Source organism: Oryctolagus cuniculus, chromosome 11 (assembly GCF_051225735.1).
Source record: "Oryctolagus cuniculus isolate XC-2025 breed Fujian yellow rabbit chromosome 11, ASM5122573v1, whole genome shotgun sequence".
NCBI lineage: Eukaryota > Metazoa > Chordata > Mammalia > Lagomorpha > Leporidae > Oryctolagus > Oryctolagus cuniculus.
Genome location: NC_142877.1, coordinates 18234443 through 18251770, shown reverse-complemented (window position 1 = coordinate 18251770; position 17328 = coordinate 18234443). Strand labels below are relative to the sequence as shown.

The 17328-nt window shown below is 48.2% G+C and overlaps 1 long non-coding RNA gene across 2 annotated transcripts in view; it reads right to left on the bottom strand.

Annotated features, from left to right (window-relative positions):
* LOC138844302 (uncharacterized) overlaps positions 1-17328 on the bottom strand; it is a 287379-nt gene that overhangs the window by 23894 nt on the left and 246157 nt on the right. Inside the window, exon 4 of one of the 2 annotated variants that reach the window (XR_016215843.1) lies at positions 10991-11069. The exons of the other annotated variant lie outside the window; for it this stretch is intronic. This is a non-coding gene — a long non-coding RNA (uncharacterized LOC138844302). The remainder of the gene's footprint in view (positions 1-10990; positions 11070-17328) is intronic. 2 annotated transcript variants of the gene reach the window in all.

Here is a 17328-nt window from a genome sequence, read left to right as displayed (position 1 = left end):
GATCTTGTTTTACGGGAAAATTGAGCTGCTGAGTAAAAAGCTCAGCTCGCCAGCTTGGAGGACAGCACGGAGAATCCTCTGGATTTCAGAGGCTGCGGGAGAGGAGGGACTTTGCTGCTTCCATTCAGGAGCTTTTGTTTTGCATTTAAATGACAGGGGAGCCATTGGGGAGAAGTGGGCCGGCTTGTCCTCGGCTCGGAGGAAAGTTGTCGCCCCTCTGAAGTGGCTGCGTTAATGTCATGTCATTACACCGTATTGCTGCACAGGTTAATATAATTGGGTGACTATGTGTGAGCAATGATCCGTGCCGTGTTCCAGCTCTGAAACAAATGACATTTAACCAGCCAGGCTGGAAGGCTCCTTGTTATCTACACGGTGAGCAATTGGAACGGGAAGCAGACCTCACGATGAGCAACTGATGAATTAGTTGTTGGGTTTCCTCGACAGCCTGGATTTATAAGAGCAAGATTCTAACATAATTTATTAGATCTATAAACAGACAGATCCGACGTTTGTACTGAGACTTCCTCTTGTCACCCTCTGATATTGTGTCACTGGCAACCCTGTTGTAATTTAATTTTATTATTCTGATAAGGTGTTGTTTCTGGGGGCTTATTTATTTATTTCTCCCCTAAAGATATTTTCAGATTTAGCAGGAAAGGAATCAGAAAGTTTGTGGGAGCTGGTATCTGGTAAACCTCCAGACAGCTTTTCTAGGCTGTGACTGTGAGCTTCTCAAAGGCACAGGCAAAGTTTTCATAGGAATTAGTTAATTAGGAGCAAACCCTGGCCTGGGGGTGGCAGGAAGAAGACAAAATGGGATATCTGTGTAACTGGGACTATCTCCCTCTTCCAGAAACCTCAGCCAGTGATTGGCTGTCTTTACTAGAATTTCTCACCTGTGTGTGCTATCGGGTCCCCGCCAGACCCACCTGCCAGCCCAGGACACAGGACAACCCACCTGTCCTGTCCCACCAGTGTAGTCACCACTCACCTGCATATGCAGCAGAGGCCTGGAGCCACCCAGCCCAACATCAGCCCTGAGCTATTCTCAGCCAATCTTCCTGGCCATGCCAAAGGAGAGGGTGCACGCCCACTCTCCAAGGCCTTTCCAGCAAAATGGTCTCAGGTTTGAGTGACCAACATCTGCCCATAAAGAGAAAGGGAGAACGGTTGATAGAATTGTGTGTCCAGTTCAAACAGCATAAGACAGTGAGAAAACACCCCAGTTTGGGTTTATATCCTTCTGGGTAGCTGCAACTTGGGACTTTCCACTGCCCTTTTACAAACTGTGGCCCAGCTGAGACAGAGGAATGGCGATATTTGCCTCCTAGGTCCTGGTGAGAATAAAACAGGACAGTGAACGGAGAGTTTTCTAGGTTAAAAGGCAGTGTAAAAATTAGCAGTAACATCTGTATGCTCTAGAGAGACATTTTTTCATTCAGAAGTATGTATTTATTGCTGTTTTAATTTTATGATCATAATCATCTGTATCCAGCTCTATGTTTTGCTGGGTACTTACATGTGATACAATGTAACAGGAGCTCATTTTAATGTCCTGAAAATCTGATGAGGGTGTGAATGATATTACCTTCCCCCATTTTACAGATGAAGAAACTGAGGCTTACAGAAGTTACCCAGAATTACTCAGCTAGTTATAAGATTCATTTATTTATTTTGAAAATCAGAGTTACAGAGAGAGACAGAGAGAGAGAGAGAGACAGACAGACAGACAGAGACAGACAGACAGAGAGATCTTCCATCTGCTGGTTCACTCTCCAGATGGCCACAAAGGCCAGCACTGGCCAGGCTGAAGCCAGGAGCCAGGAAATTCAGCCAGATCTCCCACATGGGTGCAGAGGCCCAAGCACTTGGTCCATCTTCCACTGCTTTCCCAGGCCATTAGCAGGGAGCTGGGTCAGAAGTGGAATAGCTGGGACACAAACCTGCATTTGTGTACCAACATGGGTTGCCAGCATCTCAGGCAGCAACCTTACCAACTACGCCACAACACTGACCCTATTACAGGATTCTAATCCACAACTGCGCAAGCCCAGGTCCACGACTTTGCACTTCTGATAAAAGCAGGGGTCTCTCTGCTCAGGAATCCACTGGAGCAGAGCAGGACTCTGAGGACATCCGAGTGGAAGTTTATCACCGGTTCCCAGTTCTCAGGAGCTGGGCCACAGCTTGTTCACAGGAGAAAGGCTCTGGGTCACATCACTGGAGCCTGGGGCACAGGTGCTCGGGGGCAGGGGCACAGGGGTCAGCTCCATTCGATTTCTAGACCAGTGGCCATCGCCAGGGCTGGAAGCAATTCCTCCAGTCATTCACAAAGCCCTCCATGCCTCAGGAGGAGAAAAGAAATTAATATCTGAAGTGGCAGCCTCGGGGCAGCAGCTCCATAACAGGCTTGAACCCCGACCTCCCAGCCACAGCCGGGAATGGCTCAGCCAAGCACGTCATTGACTCCCAAGGTCCTGGAACCTCAGATGTGCATGTGGGCTTGGAGGTCACCAGTGCAGCCCCCTGATTTTACAGCTGAGGAGGTTGCATTCCAGAGAGGAGAGGGGGCTCACCCAGGTTCACAGAGCGGGTCAGGGGACAAAGTCAGGGCTGGAACCAGGTCTTTCCAACACTGGGTGCCCTCTCAGGCATACTCCACCGTCTGATGCTTTTGTGAGGTCTATTAAAACACAGGGCAGGCATAGCACCAAGAACACAACCTGCAGCTCGGCACAGATGTGTCAGGCGCACACCCTGTCACCCTTCACCACTTTGGCCTTGAACCTCTTGCCTGAATCCACTGTGAATCCAACCCCGTCTCCATCTCACAGTTACAGCCTTGTCTTGCTCTGAAGACTTAATGCCAGGATGTGCTAGTTTTCCAGATCCCTTGTTCTCTAGTCTCTTTAAAAATTTTCCTTCCAGATGATTCTGCCTCAGGCCAAACTGGTAAATATTTTCCAGTCTCATCTGAGTCTCAAGACCCTCTCCTTAATGGAAACTGTTTGGAAACAAAAACACAGCTTTCAAAATAAAAAAAAAAAACTTCAGCACAAACACCCCACCCCCAGGAAAGCCTTCCCTGACCCCATCCACCCCATTAGGGGCTGGACCAGTCTCCTGCATCCTTTATCAAGGGGCTCTTGGGCTTTGTAAGGATGCCCTGGCAGGACTTCTTGGTCAGCATGCATCTTTTCCACTAGAGGGAGCTCTGAGAGCCCAGGGCGGGGCTGCTCGTGTTTGTTACTGTGCTGCCAGGGCTCAGCAAGGTGCCTGCCACAGGGGAGGTGCTCCACAGACATCTAACAGTGGGAGCCAAGTGGCAAGGGAAGCACATCCTCACTGCTCCCAGAAGGGTGAGCTCGCCAGGGAAGATGGGGAATTCTGGTTGCCACTGAGGGGTCCAGAGAGGATGTACCGCTGAATAGAGGGGTAACAATCCATCCCCAGGGTGATCTTGTGCTGAGACACAGGGTTAAGAGATAACACTCCATCCCCACTGCCCTAGGCGTGGGGACGTCTCCTGTGAAGTTGGGTTGGGGTGACTCAGGATGGAGGTGGCTGTAGCAAGATGCTCACTCCTGTTTGCTTTCCAAGGTTGCTCTAGCTTGCAGGGGCTCCTGCTTCAAACCTGGCAGCTTGTCAAGGTAGGGAAGACACAGCCCGGACAGAGGTAGAGAAGTCGGGGTACTAGGACTCAGCCAGGAACAAGCCCAGCCACCATGGGGAGCAGGTAGAGAGATCACGTTCCCTGAGAGGCCGCTCTGGAGCCTCTTAGGGTGCAGCGGGAGCAGCCACAAACCGTGGGACAGAGCACAGGATCCTATCTAGATGCAGCAGTAGCAAATCAGCAGAAACTGCTCCAAGTAACAAAGACAGCAACTCCTCTTCCGAAATAGCCAACCTGTGTTCCCAAGGACCCAGTGTGGCTCGCATTCCACTCAGGAACAAAGGAGTGGCTCCGGCCTCTGGGTCCTGGTGGTCCTCAGCTACAAGGGCTTGTAGGCAAATTTTGCTGAGGACACAGGCAACAATGTTCTTTGCAGATGATGCCTCAATGTGTGCCCTCTGGGACCACATTGACCAAAAGATGTAGGCTACACATGTCGTTTTAAATTCTCTAGTAGCCACATTTTTTTAAAAAAAGTGAAATTAATTTAACAATATATCTTATTTAACCTCAAAAACTTATTTCAATACTTATTAGTATAAAAATGTTACCAAGATATTGTATATGTAGTATCCTTTTGAAATGCACTATTTTACACTTACATATCAGTTTGCAACAGTCACAACTGGTTAGAGCTGCTTTATCAGATAGCACAGCTCTAGAAGGTCAAGTTAGCCATCAGGGGAACAGTCTCCTTAGGAAAGTAGGCGGAGCTCAAAAGTATCCGGTGTCTAAGGTACCAGAGGTGAAAGGCAGCACTACAAGGGCAGGTGCAGAAATAAGGGATTTCCTAAATTAGGGGAGGCTCACTCAGCCCCACCATCCCCTGTCCACAAAACCAGGCTTTGTGCAGGGTTCAGGTAGAAATTCTCTGCCTGGGGGTACCTGGAGCCACTGATTCCCGCAACTGCCCTCTGGAAACGTGCTGTTCAGAGCCTGGGAATGGAATGATTTGAAACAGATCCAGGTTTTCAGCTGCCTGGTCCCTGCACCCCATCTGCCAAGCACCAGTGAGGCAGCTGCTGGAAACACATCTGTCAACCTGCCCTGCTAGTTTCTGGCACTTCCCCCAGCATCTCAGAGCTGCTGCCCCCACCCTGGGAGAAGCCAGCACTCTCCGGTTTGCCAGTTGCTGGCCCCTATGGCAGGGCATCCTGGGGTCTCCCCAGAGGTTTTGGGCCCTCATTCCTGGGGACTGGTCAGCCTGTGCTTTTGCTGTCGCCCATCCCTTGGACAAAGCTGTCCTCTGAGATAGCCATTAAAGCACAGCCCACAGCAAATCCTGGCAACAGCACTCAGGGGGAGCCACCCGGGCTGCAAGGAAACAAATCCTGCCATGGCATGGGCCCAGGGCCTGCATGGCCACCAAACCTGCGTCTGCCTCCATTCTCTCTCCTACAACAGGAGCTATATAGAGGACGAGATGCAAACACATAGACAACATTCCTGGCAATCCGCATTCAACAACTTTGGGATAGCACAAGGTAGAGAGTAACAGGGAAGAGAGACAGACAGCACGAGCCGTGGTGAGTGTGGGGCTTGTTTGCAAGCGGGATTTTTTGTCCCTTCTCCTGAACGGTATGGGGCACCACATCCTTAGGGGGCTCCTGTGTGATTTCCACATTGCTGACTCTAAGGGGGGAAAGCTGGTCCAACAGTACAGGTGTATTTATTTTACATGCCTAAAAAACATCATGGGTTAGAGGTTCACATGCAGCAGCTTAAAATTCAAAGGCTTTGGCAGTGCTTTCGAGCCCTCGAGAGGAGCCCGTTCTACTTTAAGGGCCCGATTCTCCTCCCTCCGGCCAGTACCCAGGTCAGAGCCTGGACCAGTGCAAGCGCTGAATAAATGTGGTTAATCAAACAGGTGGAAGAAAGGAGGAGGAAAGGGAGAAGCCAGGACATTCGGTGAGGGGGCAAGGATGAGCAAGAAGGAAGGGACAGAGGGTGTGAGAAGGAGGAGGTGGGCCTGGGTGTGTACCTCTGGCTCAGCCACCCTCGCCCGAAGTCCCCTCTGTGGCAGGCACAGTAGGGAAAGACACACATCTCTGTCTTTTCTCTGAAGCCAGCAAGCAGACACACCATCCACTAAGCGCAGACGCCGTATGTGGAAATATTCACTCTGATGTGGACGTCTTCCTCATGAAAGCACGTGGTTTGATGTGCAGGGGGGAGGAGCTCATGGCAAACTGTGAAATATGATGTAAATGCTAATTTCTCTGCCTTGCCCTGTAAAGGAACTCCCTGGGAAGTGTGTTTGTAGAAGGCCATAAAAGAAAATGGTAAAAATAAATTAGCAAGAAGAGCGGGTGGCGGCGTATGGTGCCTGCTTTGCCAGCACACAGTCATGCGTCCCCTCTCCAGACCCAGGCCCCAACAAGGCAGGATCTGCATAACTGCAGTAACAGATGCCACCCCCTCCCAGTGGCCACCGGGCCTTGACAACTTCCAGGAAACAGTCTGCCAGCATTTTGCACCAAATAAAATCAATGTTTTGAATCACCCAGCACTTCTCCTTTGTATAATCCTTAATAAACATTATGTATTTCTAGGGCTTGGATTTCAATCCTGGAAGGATTGAAATGGAGGTCAAAACCCACTGGGTTCTGGGGGCCGGTGTTGTGGCACAGTGGGTTAAAGCCCTGGTCTGAGGGCGCCGGCATCCCATATGGGCGCCGGTTCTAGTCCCAGCTGCTCCACTTCCAATCCAGCTCTCTGTTACAGCCTGGGATAGCAGCGGAGGATGGCCCAGGTCCTTGGGCCCCTGCACCCACGTGGGAGACCTGGAGGAAGCTCCTGGTTCCTGGCTTCAGATTGGCGCAGCTCCGGCCATTGCGGTCAATTGGGGAGTGAACCAGCGGATGGAAGACCTATCTTTCTCTCTCTGCTCTCCTTCTCTCTATGTACCTCTGCCTTTCAGATAAATAAATAAATCTTTAAAAAAAAACCCACTGGGTTTTTAGGTTGTCCCCCAAGATTTGCAATAGCAACCACCTTCTCCAAAACCCCTAGAAGCACCTGGCCATGTGCCCAGGGAAGAACCTGCAGGTGTCCTGTAAACACAAGCTATGCCTGTCCCACCACCCTGTTAACCAAACCCAGCTTTGGATTTTAACCACAACCCAGATTCTATCCTACACAAAAGAATTAGAATCCTGGGGTCACACAGCTATTTGTGGAATGCATATGAGTACATTCTTTGCAAATGCATGATATATGAACTGTATATATTTCTTTGATAAATTGTTTTTAAATATTTCCTCCTTTTTATTAATTGGAGAGGAGCCTCATGTATCAATGCCATTTTTTCCTGTTTTTCACATAAATTATTTTCTTGCAATGTTCGTTTGTATTATTATTGCCGATATTAAGGCAAGGACTTTTTTTGCCTTGTAAACAAGATTTTGCTTACAGCTAAATGAAAAGAAGTGAAGTTAATCACATTGAAATAATAGGTTTAAAAAGGTAATTCAGTGGTATTGGAATGAAGTTTAATCTTCGGCAATAGAAGCCGTGCTGAGAGAAATGGCAGAAAAGCTTGTTCTGTAATTAAATGGTATTTATCATTGGCAGGTCAGCTCCGCTGGGCAAGAGGCTCCAGGACGTCACAGAGAAGGGGAAGGAACTTGGGCAGACAAACAGGGCTCAGAGCAGAGCCTGGGGGATGCGAGAGTGGGCTGGGATGACAAGCTGGATGCAGGCGACCCCATCCTGGGTCAGGCTGCGCCACCCTGCATGTGTAGCTCAGCTCACAGAACTGAACCTGGCAGAAATGTCAGAAGCATACGTCATGGGTGGGTGCCCAATTCCCATCCTCCTTGGTCAGCACTGACCCACATGAGCATAGATCTTGGGCACACCTAAGATTAAAATCATATAGCAGCTGGTCGTTTCGCTCTCTTCGTCTGTAAAATGGGAATAATAATCATAGTCATTCACCAATATCTTGGCAGTGTTTTTACAACTAGTGAGTGACACAGGGTGAGATGCACTATGCAGCATGCCTGGCATGGTAGCAAGAATCAGGACTAATTAAAAGCGCACTAATGAGTATTCAGACCTCAGGCAAAGCTAGTGCCGGATGAGAATCACTAGCCTGAGAGGCGAAAGCTGAGCCTCCCAGACAGATGGCTCTCAGGCAGGCTTCCGAAAGTGTGGGCAAACTCTTCAACAAATCATCAGTCCCGGTGTGAGCTGAGGGTATCAGCCTGTAGCAGAGAAGGCTGAGCTCAAGATGCTTCTCAAGCAGCTGTCTGCAAACGTGGTCCAGCCCAAAAGCAAACCAAATCCTTTGGTTGAGCTCATCCCTGATTTCCCCTGCCAGGCCTCTGAGTTCCTCCTGGAGCTGGAGAACATGGATTCCCCAGACAGCTCAGCTGGGCTAAGACCACCCTGACCATGCACACCTTTGAGCTAAGTTCAAGCCTGGAGCTGCCACTGGGAAGAGTATAATTTTAGATATGGGAGCCCTGAAATTGGAGAAAGTAACAGGGTAAAGTCAGGTCAAGAGGGCGAGGCTGGGCCAGCGCCGTGGCACACTAAGTTACTCTTCCGCCTGCGGTGCTGGCATCCCATATGGCCACCGGTTCTAGTCCCAGTTGCTCCTCTTCGAGTCCAGCTCTCTGCTGTGGCCTGGGAAGGCAGTGGAGGATGGCCCAAGTGCTTGGGTCCTGCACCCCATGGGAGACCAGGAGGGGGCACCTGGCTCCTGGCTTCAGATCGGCACAGCTCCGGCCGTTGCGGCCATTTGGAGAGTGAACCAGCGGAAGGAAGACCTCTCTGTCTCTCCCTCTCACTGTCTGTAACTCTACCTCTCAAATAAATAAATAAAATCTTTAAAAATAAAAAAAAAAAAAAGAGGGTGAGGCCTTTCATCCTGCAGGGGCCAAGCCCTTCCATCTCCCACTATAGCTCCCTGCTAGCCAGTGGCTCTTTCTGGGAGGCTTTTGGCCTCAAGCTCAGGTTTATCAATGAGAGTCTCACATCACTGCCCTGCTGCCACTCAGGGCGTTTGCTAGCAGGAAATCCACACATCCCTGCAGCCCCTTTCAATGAGCCCCAGGTCCCTGGGGCTTGTCTGACATCTGCAGAACTCAGGACTCATGTGCTATTAGAAGGTGCCTTAAATCAGCCGAGTCCTCCATTGGCCCAAGCGCAGAACTGTACAAGGCAGGGCACTCTTCAACATCGGGGGCATCTGAGCCTGGCCCCCCGCCAGCTCTCATCTCCGAGAAGCTCCAACTGGGGCCCTTTATTAGCTCTCCCATTTTATTAGTGTTCCGGAGCGCAGTGTCTGCCGCTAACGCTATTGAATTTTCACTAAAACCTAAACACATGCACAACCCTTGGTCCTTTCATGTTCAAAAAGGTGCAGGCTTCCAACTGCCATCTCCTGCCTCTACACGTATCTCTCCTCGTTACAGGCTGCGGTCCAAAACCAATACGGATTAAACAAATACCCCACTGAGAGCTGCACTTTGGAGAATTGTCTCATTGCCGTGCAGATGTGGGCTATCTCCAAACACCACCGACACCTTGTATTTTATTTTATATTGGTGGGGGAAAAAAAAAAAGAAATTAAAATCTAAACAGTATCCAGGAAGGAAGTGTTTGCACGGGTGAATGTTTGATTTCATTTTTCTCCCAGCATGCCCTCCTCTTTCATCCCATAAAGGCTCTTCTCGGCTAATCTGTCCTGAAAACCCATGGGTAGAGATGTTTATTGATACAAAGCCAGCACGCCACTCAGTTTACAGAGACCATGGAAAGTGCGCAAATAGTAAATTTCACTTGATGTCTCCTTATTAATGCAATTCCACTCTGAACATTTCCACAGAAAGAGGTTTTGCCAGATGGGAAATAAGTCTTACATTATGGATATATATGGAAGAAAACATTTGGTTTCCATTCTAAATGACTGATACAGGCTGTCCCAATGATTGCATTGTTCAGGGGAAATCACACCAAATTCAACATCAATTACTTTGCTTTTTAGGAGTTTAAGAAAAAAAGTGGGGGTCAGTGCTGTGGTGTAGTGGGTAAGCTACTGCCTGTGATGTAGGCATCCCATATGGATGCCAGTTTGAGACCTGGCCTCTCCACTTCCAATCCAGCTCCCTGCTAATGTGCCTGGGAAATCAGCAGAGGGTGGACCAAGTACTTGGGCCCCTGCACCCATGTGGGAGACCCAAAAAACTCCTGGCTTTGGACAGGCCCAGCTCCTGCCATTGCAGCCATTTGCGGAGTGAACCAGCAGCTGGAAGATATCTCTGTCTGTCTGTCTGTCTGTCTCTCCCTCTGTAACTCTGTCTTTCAAATAAATAAATAAATTTTTTTTTTAAAGAAAAAAGTGGTGGGGCTGGTGCTGTGGCGCAGTGGGTTCAGCCACAGCCTCTGACACCAGCATCCCTTATGGGCTTCTATTCAAGTCCCAGTTGCTCCACTTCCAATCCAGCTTCCTGTTAATGCACCTGGGAAAGCAGTAGAAGATGGCCCAAGTTCTTGGGCCCCTGCACCCACATGGGAGACCTGGAAGAAGCTCCTGGCTCCTGGCTTCAGCCTGGCCCAGCCCTGGCCTTTATAGGCATTTCGGGAGTAAACCAGCAGATGGAAGATCTCTGTCTTTCCTTCTTTCTCTGTAACTCTCCCTTTCAAATAAATTAAAAAAGGTTTTAAAAATAAAGAAAACAGCTGTGTTTTTCTTTTTTTAAAAGATTACTGATATCGGGGCTGGCACTGTGGCACAGTGTTAAAGCCCTGGCTTGAAGTGCCGGCATCCCATATGCACACCAGTTCTAGTCCCGGCTGTTCCTCTTCTGATCCAGCACTCTGCTATGGCCTGGGAAAGCAGTGGAAGATGGCCCAAGTCCCTGGGCCCCCCCACCCATGTGGGAGACCTGAAGGAGGCTCCTGGCTCCTGGCTTCGGATTGGCTCAGCTCTGGCTGTTGTGGCCATCTGGGGAATGAACCAGCGAGTGGAAGACCTCTCTATCTCTACCTGTCTCTGTAACTCTGACTTTCAAATAAAAATAAAAATAAAAATTAAAAAATTTTAAAAAATTTAAAAATTATTGGTATCTCATAGCAGGATTTCAGCTCTCCATTTCCTATGAACATAACCACCTACTTTTGTAATTTTATTAGCGCAACTTTGACTGTAGTTCGCAAACTCATCCTATGCCCTGAAACCACAGACCCAGCTTCCCAGCAGCTGCAAAGTTTGAATTCCTAATGCAGCACCCACAGACATTTGCTCCCTTGGACTCACCCAGGATCCAATGTTGCTGGATAGAAAAGCAGGGCAGGGGAACTCACATTTGCTTTATGCAGATGGTGGAGAAATATGGCAGGGAGTGACGTGCACTCTACGAGGCTTTATGGTCCATCCGTGGAACTGCAATAGGAAATCAATGGCTAAGTCCAGACTAGGGCGCTGAATTCTTCCAAGTAATCGTTTTTCCCTTCCTCTAGTCCCCAGCCCCTCCTCTGTCCAAGACTTAACATTGCCTTGCTCATTTACAGCATAATTGAGACTCCACTTTTATTTCATCATCTTTCCCCTTTCATTGATCATTGCTAATTTTCTGGCTCAGTGCCATCCAAGGAATGGGTTTCCTAACCCCAGCAGAGGTGCAATTGGAATCATTGGAATAAAAATGGGCTTGTGCTTCGTCTCATAAAGTCACTCAGAGTGAGGAGCTGACCAGGAAGTCAGCAACGCCTTCTGTTCTCAGTCCTCCTACCTGCCCTGCCTCTACACTCAGAAAATACCTGCCCCTCCCCCAAGCCTGCCTGGCATCTCTGAGAACATGACCCGGGCATCTTTTCCCATATAGATAAAAACACCAGCATGCTACAGGAAGTGATTCCTTCCCCCGCAGGTGCAAAAAGAATGGGTGGCCAGCTGCAGCTGTGCCTCCAAGCAGCCAGATGTGAGAACAGTACAGCTGTCTACAGTTTCTCTGCTCAGATGGAATCACTGATTCTTCACTCATGCCTGAGAACATGTGCCAAGGAGGGAAGGAGAACCCCAGAGCTCATCTCCGCTCCCCCAGATACACCACACCGGGGGCAGGAAGATGTGCAAGGTGCCTGTATGAGATCCTTGAACTTAGCAAATGTCAGACCAGGTAGCCAGACAGAAAGAAATAGTTCCCAACACAGATCCCAGCATGATGTCATATCATCCCAGGAGGGAAAATACTATAACTACAAGAAATGGGAGAACTGTAAAAATTATATAAAAACAGCTGCACAGATTGTGAACTACAAGTCACCCTTCTATTCTATCACAGGGTAAAACGGGTAGCATTTTTATCAAGATATGAAACAGAGGCAAAGATATCACAGGAAAAAAATCTATCCATGTAATATCTAAGTTATCTGTATGCTCCCAGCCATCATTCATTTCACCTTACACCATGGCCGTGGAAGCCTGCTACTAAAGTCTCAGAATCCAAATCTAGCAAAGTCTCAGAAGATCTGGAAGCAGTGATGTGTTCCAGCCAGCTTGAACAAACTCACAAGGGCAATCGTTAACATTTGCAGGAAATTTTCAGCTCAGTTAATGTCATGTTGGTTACTCTAAATTGGCCATTATATCAGTATTTACACCCAGGAAATGGGAAAATGCTATAAATCAGAGGGTTTCTTCCCCCAGAGAAGCAGAACCATTTACTAACATTATTGGCTGGAGGGCTCTTCTGAGATCAGTTAACATGGGGAGTAGATTTAGTTCAACCAAGTTCTCTTTCAATGCCCTCTAGCTGCTTAAGCCACTGATTTCCTAACTGGCATCAGCAAGTATCTTGCATTCCCAGAAGTGCCTAAGGATTGATGGAGAAAAAGGATAAGGGGAAGAATAAGGCTTCAGATCCACATTCCTGATTCGACAGATCATCAGGCTTTGAGCTGTGAGGATAGCTCTCCACTCCAGGTTCCCTTTGATCAAAGAGTTCTGCTAGTCTGAAAGCTTAGCTTAACACCAGGGCTGCTCCGCGGATGTCTGCCTGTTTCATTCTTCAGAGAGGGGTGATTTACACAGGTCATACAAAGCTTTGGGAAAAGGACCCTGGACCCTGGACTCAGCACGCTGTGGACTCTTTGTGTGGCTTTAGGTCCATTTCTCTTTTTCTCTGGTGAATAGTGTAGACTTTGTGGTTTGTCTCTAAGGTTTGTTCTGAAATTTCGAAACTCAGCCATGAGTCCTTGGTCTAAAGACAGATGAGATGGGGGAAATGTCATCCAGTTTTCCTATAGAAAACATGGAACCATAATCTTGATCTTGGGCTTCTGCTAGGTCAGAAGATAAGCTTATTTTCTTTTTATCTTTTAAAATATTTTATTCATTTATTTTCATTTTATTTGAAAGGTAGACACATAGACAAACAGATGGAGAGAGATTTTTTTTAAAGATTTATTTGAAAGGCAGAGTTACAGAGAGAGAGGGAAAGAGAGAAATCTTCCACCTGCTGGTTCACTTCCCAAATGGCCACAATGGCCAGGATTGGGCCACCCCACAGCTAAGAGCATTTTTGGGTCTCCCTCTTGGGTGCAAGGGCCCAGGGACTTGGGTCATCCTCTGCTGCTTTCCTAGAAGCATTATCAGGGAGCTGGATCAGAAGTAGAGCAGCCAGGACTCAAACTAGTACCTATTTGGGATGCCACCTTTGCACACAATGACTTAACCCGCTGAGCCGGCCTCAAGATCTCCTTATTTTCAAATGACCCATGAGCTTTTGGAAAAGGAGAATAAGAACCTAGCTGGGGTGTATAGGAACAACCCAGCCAGAGAGTAGTGAGTCCCACGGACCTGGATTCAAATCCCAGTTCCTTCACCTACATGCAAAGTGACAATGGGAAATCTACTTAACCCTTCTGATTCTTTGTCCTCATCTGTAAAATGGATCATAATAATACCCATACATAGGATTTTCATAAGAATTAAGTGGGATAAACTCTATGAAGTACTCAGAACCATGGCAGCCCAGACTAAGCACTCAATTAAGAGCAGCAATTACTATCATGATCCCCTTGGGTGGTGGGGCTACATTGAGAGAACGGAACACAACAGTCTCAAAATTTGCACTCTCAGTTTCAACTGAAATGAAATCCATACGTGGGGCCAAGTTGAGCTAGGCTTTTAAGAAGACAGACTTCTCATAAGACTGAGGATAGACCAAGCAGGGGACTTTGGGGGTAGACCAGGCAAGAGGTGATTTTGCACAAATCAGTTTGTGTTGGAATCAAGTAAGTCTTTTTGGTTTGGAGTGAAGAAGCAAAAACATATGCTATAGAAGCCACAGTGATCTATTCACATCCTGGGCCTCACCTAGGAGTTTGTGCCCTGGTCCCCTGGAAGAGATTTTAGGTAGGGGCTGGTAAGACTTGCTGAGGCCTAACTGCCCAGCAGCCCACATGACAAAGTATGACCCCAAGAGAGGAAGGCAGGACTTCTCACTTCTGCACCAGTTCCAATACAGCATTCATCAAGGGAGATGCCACAGGGTGGTACCAACCTGTGGGATATTGCACCTTGGATATGGGCATTTACAATCTAGAGGCAGCACCACCTGGGGTGGAAGTAGTGAGGTGCCTCATCAGGGTGCATGGGCATCATGTGGCAGCCAGAAAGGAGGAACAGGAGAGGAAGCACTTAGCAAACTTTACGGGGGAATGAGACGGATTCCTAAACATGTAAGGGACTTCCTAATAAGGTCGGGAGGACCTTTCAGGGCCCCATAAATGGAGCCAGATGATTTATGTTAATGTAGTCCCAGGTTTAACCCCAGTGTAGGGTGATCCAGATAAATTCAGGTTCCACATTCTGTATCTGGAATGAAGCAGTCATCCATCCAATGAATGCTTGCTTGCTTGCTTGCTTGCTTTCTTTCTTTCTTTCTTTCTTTCTTTCTTTCTTTCTTTCTTTCTGTTTTTATTATTTTCTTTTGACAGGCAGAGTGGACAGTGAGAGAGAGAGCAGAGAGAAAGGTCTTCCTTTGCCGTTGGTTCACCCTCCAATGGCCAACGCAGCCGACGCGCTGCGGCCAGCGCGCTGCAGCCGGCGCACCGCGCTGATCCGATGGCAGAAGCCAGGTACTTCTGGTCTCCCATGGGGTGCAGGGCCCAAGTACTTGGGCCATCCTCCACTGCACTCCCTGGCCACAGCAGAGAGCTGGCCTGGAAGAGGGGCAACCAGGACAGAATCCAGCGCCCCGACCGGGACTAGAACCCGGTGTGCTGGCGCCGCAAGGCGGAGGATTAGCCTAGTGAGCTGCAGCGCCGGCCCCCAGTGAATGCTTTTAAGTTGTCCTTGTGCACATGGGAAATAGGAGCTGACTGCTGGTGCTCTGAGGTGGATCCACAACTGGCTGAATGTCGCTGTGTAATCAAATCACCTGGGGAACTTGAATGAGCACGCGGATGCCCTGCTCCCACCCTTGCTGATGTTTACCTAATACCTCTGGGAGAAGACCTGGGCACTGAACGCATCCCATTAGCATTCTGGTGATTCTCCTAAGCAGTGAGGATTGTGGAGGAGTGGTCTAAAGTTCCCAAAGAGCTCACAGGCCTCTTTGATCCTTTCTTGGTCAATATTAGGTCAGTGGCTTTGACAAGGCCACCGCTGGGGGAGGGTCATATATTAAATGACCGGAAGTCAGAAGAGAGCTCCAGCAGGCTGGTGAATGGTTCTCAGATCTCCGCACTCTGCTCTTCAGAGCAGTGGGTTGCCTGTCACTGAGTGTGTTCCTGTCGACAGAGGATATGCAGTGCTCATGTAGTGTGTTTACAAAGCACTTTCCACGTCTTAGCCTCATATACACATGGGTTCAAACAGAGCCAAAGGCAGTCACCAAATACGCATCCTCCTAAAGGCCAGCCCTCCAAGCAGTGCTCGATCTTAAATCACATCGTATGACTCTCAGGTTGGCTCTCTCCAAGGCTGCATTTCCTGAGCCACAGGATGCGCTAAAGGCGATAGTTGGGGTAGAAAATTGGCCACACGACCTTAAAGGATGCTGCTAGCATGGAATGCGTGGGCTGCTATTGAGGCCACATCTACCCCAATGACCCACCCTCCCCAGGGGCTGGCTCCCACCAAGGCATGCCCACTTCCTGAGGCCTCCTCTCAGGAAGGAAATCCCAGTCATCATAAAAGGAAAATAAGGAAATAAAATTTTAATAGGATTTCATAGATGATATAAAATCTCTACAACTCTGTGTGACAGACACTAAAAAAGATCATTTAGAGGGGAAAAACGCCTTCCAAGACTTCCTGTGGAATTGGTTGTCTGAAGACACTCAGATGGTGGTCATATATAATGTCGTCAATGGGAGGTAGTGCCAACTGGGCCTGGGCTGAACAGGGTGTGGGATCCACGAGGGTAGAATTCATCAGGAAGCTCAATCATGAGATGATGCCAGGACAAACAGCCCCCTCCATGTCTGTCAAGACTTGGCTCAGCCACTGCCTTTTCTAGAACTTTCTCTGACACTCCCCCTCCCCCAACTGACTTAGCCTCTCTGCTTCTCCACCCTTGGTACACACTTGCCTAACACTGACTTAGCCTGTCCGCTTCTCCACCTGTGGTGCACACTTGCCTAACACAACAGTATTTCTCAGAATGTGTCCACACAACAGTGGCATTGGAATCAACTGCAGCTATCATACTAGAAACAGGCTCTCAAGACTCATCCCCAAACCCACCACTTCAGAATCTCTGCCCCTAGAGTAAGCTCCATAGGTATAGGGCATGTTTCATCTGAGGCCTGATGACAACAAGAAGCCTGTTGTGTGAGGATATGGCAGCAGTGTGTCCCAGACAGAGAATGACAAGTGAAAGGTCTTGATATATTAAAAAAGAGTTTGAAAGTCTGAAGAACAGAAGAGAAGACAGTGTTGCTAGAGAGAAACAGGTGACAGGAAGGTGGCAGGAGCTGAGGTTGTCCATACATCAGGGACCAAAACATGAGGGTGGTAGTGTTTAGACCTCATTCTAAGTTTAATGGAAAGTCACTAGAGGCCCTTGTTGAAGACTAAATTACTGATCCTATTTCTTTATTCCACTATAATAAATTATATGTACACACCTTTGCATTGGCCTCGTGGTGACAGTGTATTTTCTCCTTGATTTTGAACTTGGCTGCTTGACTTGTTTTGAAAAATGGGATAGTAGTAGATGTGTTGGATGCTGAGACTTGAATTGTTCTTGCACAGAAGGGTTTGATCCTTCTTGATACCATGAAAATAATGTGTATTGGGTAGTCCTTGGTCAAAGAGGATAAGAAACATGCAGAGTACACCTGGACCCAACTCAACCTTTTGGCTGGAGCCAAACCCTGCCTAGGTCAACTGAGCCTCAGCCAACCCTCAGACACATGAGCAAGAAATAGCTGCTTGTCTGTCTGGTGCACTGTGTTTTAGGGTGTTTCACACAGAATTACTGTGAAAACAACCATCTGATAAAGGGTTTGAAGAGGGGAGTGTTTTGATTTAATTTCCCTTTTGTTAAAGGCCATTCTAACAGCTGCGAGGAGACTAGATTTTGAGAGACAGATGAAAAACAAGAACATGAGTTCAAAGCCTATGGCAGTTGTCTGGGCAAGATCCCACAGCAGGTTAGGCTGTCGTGGCAGTGGCATGGGTGGAGACA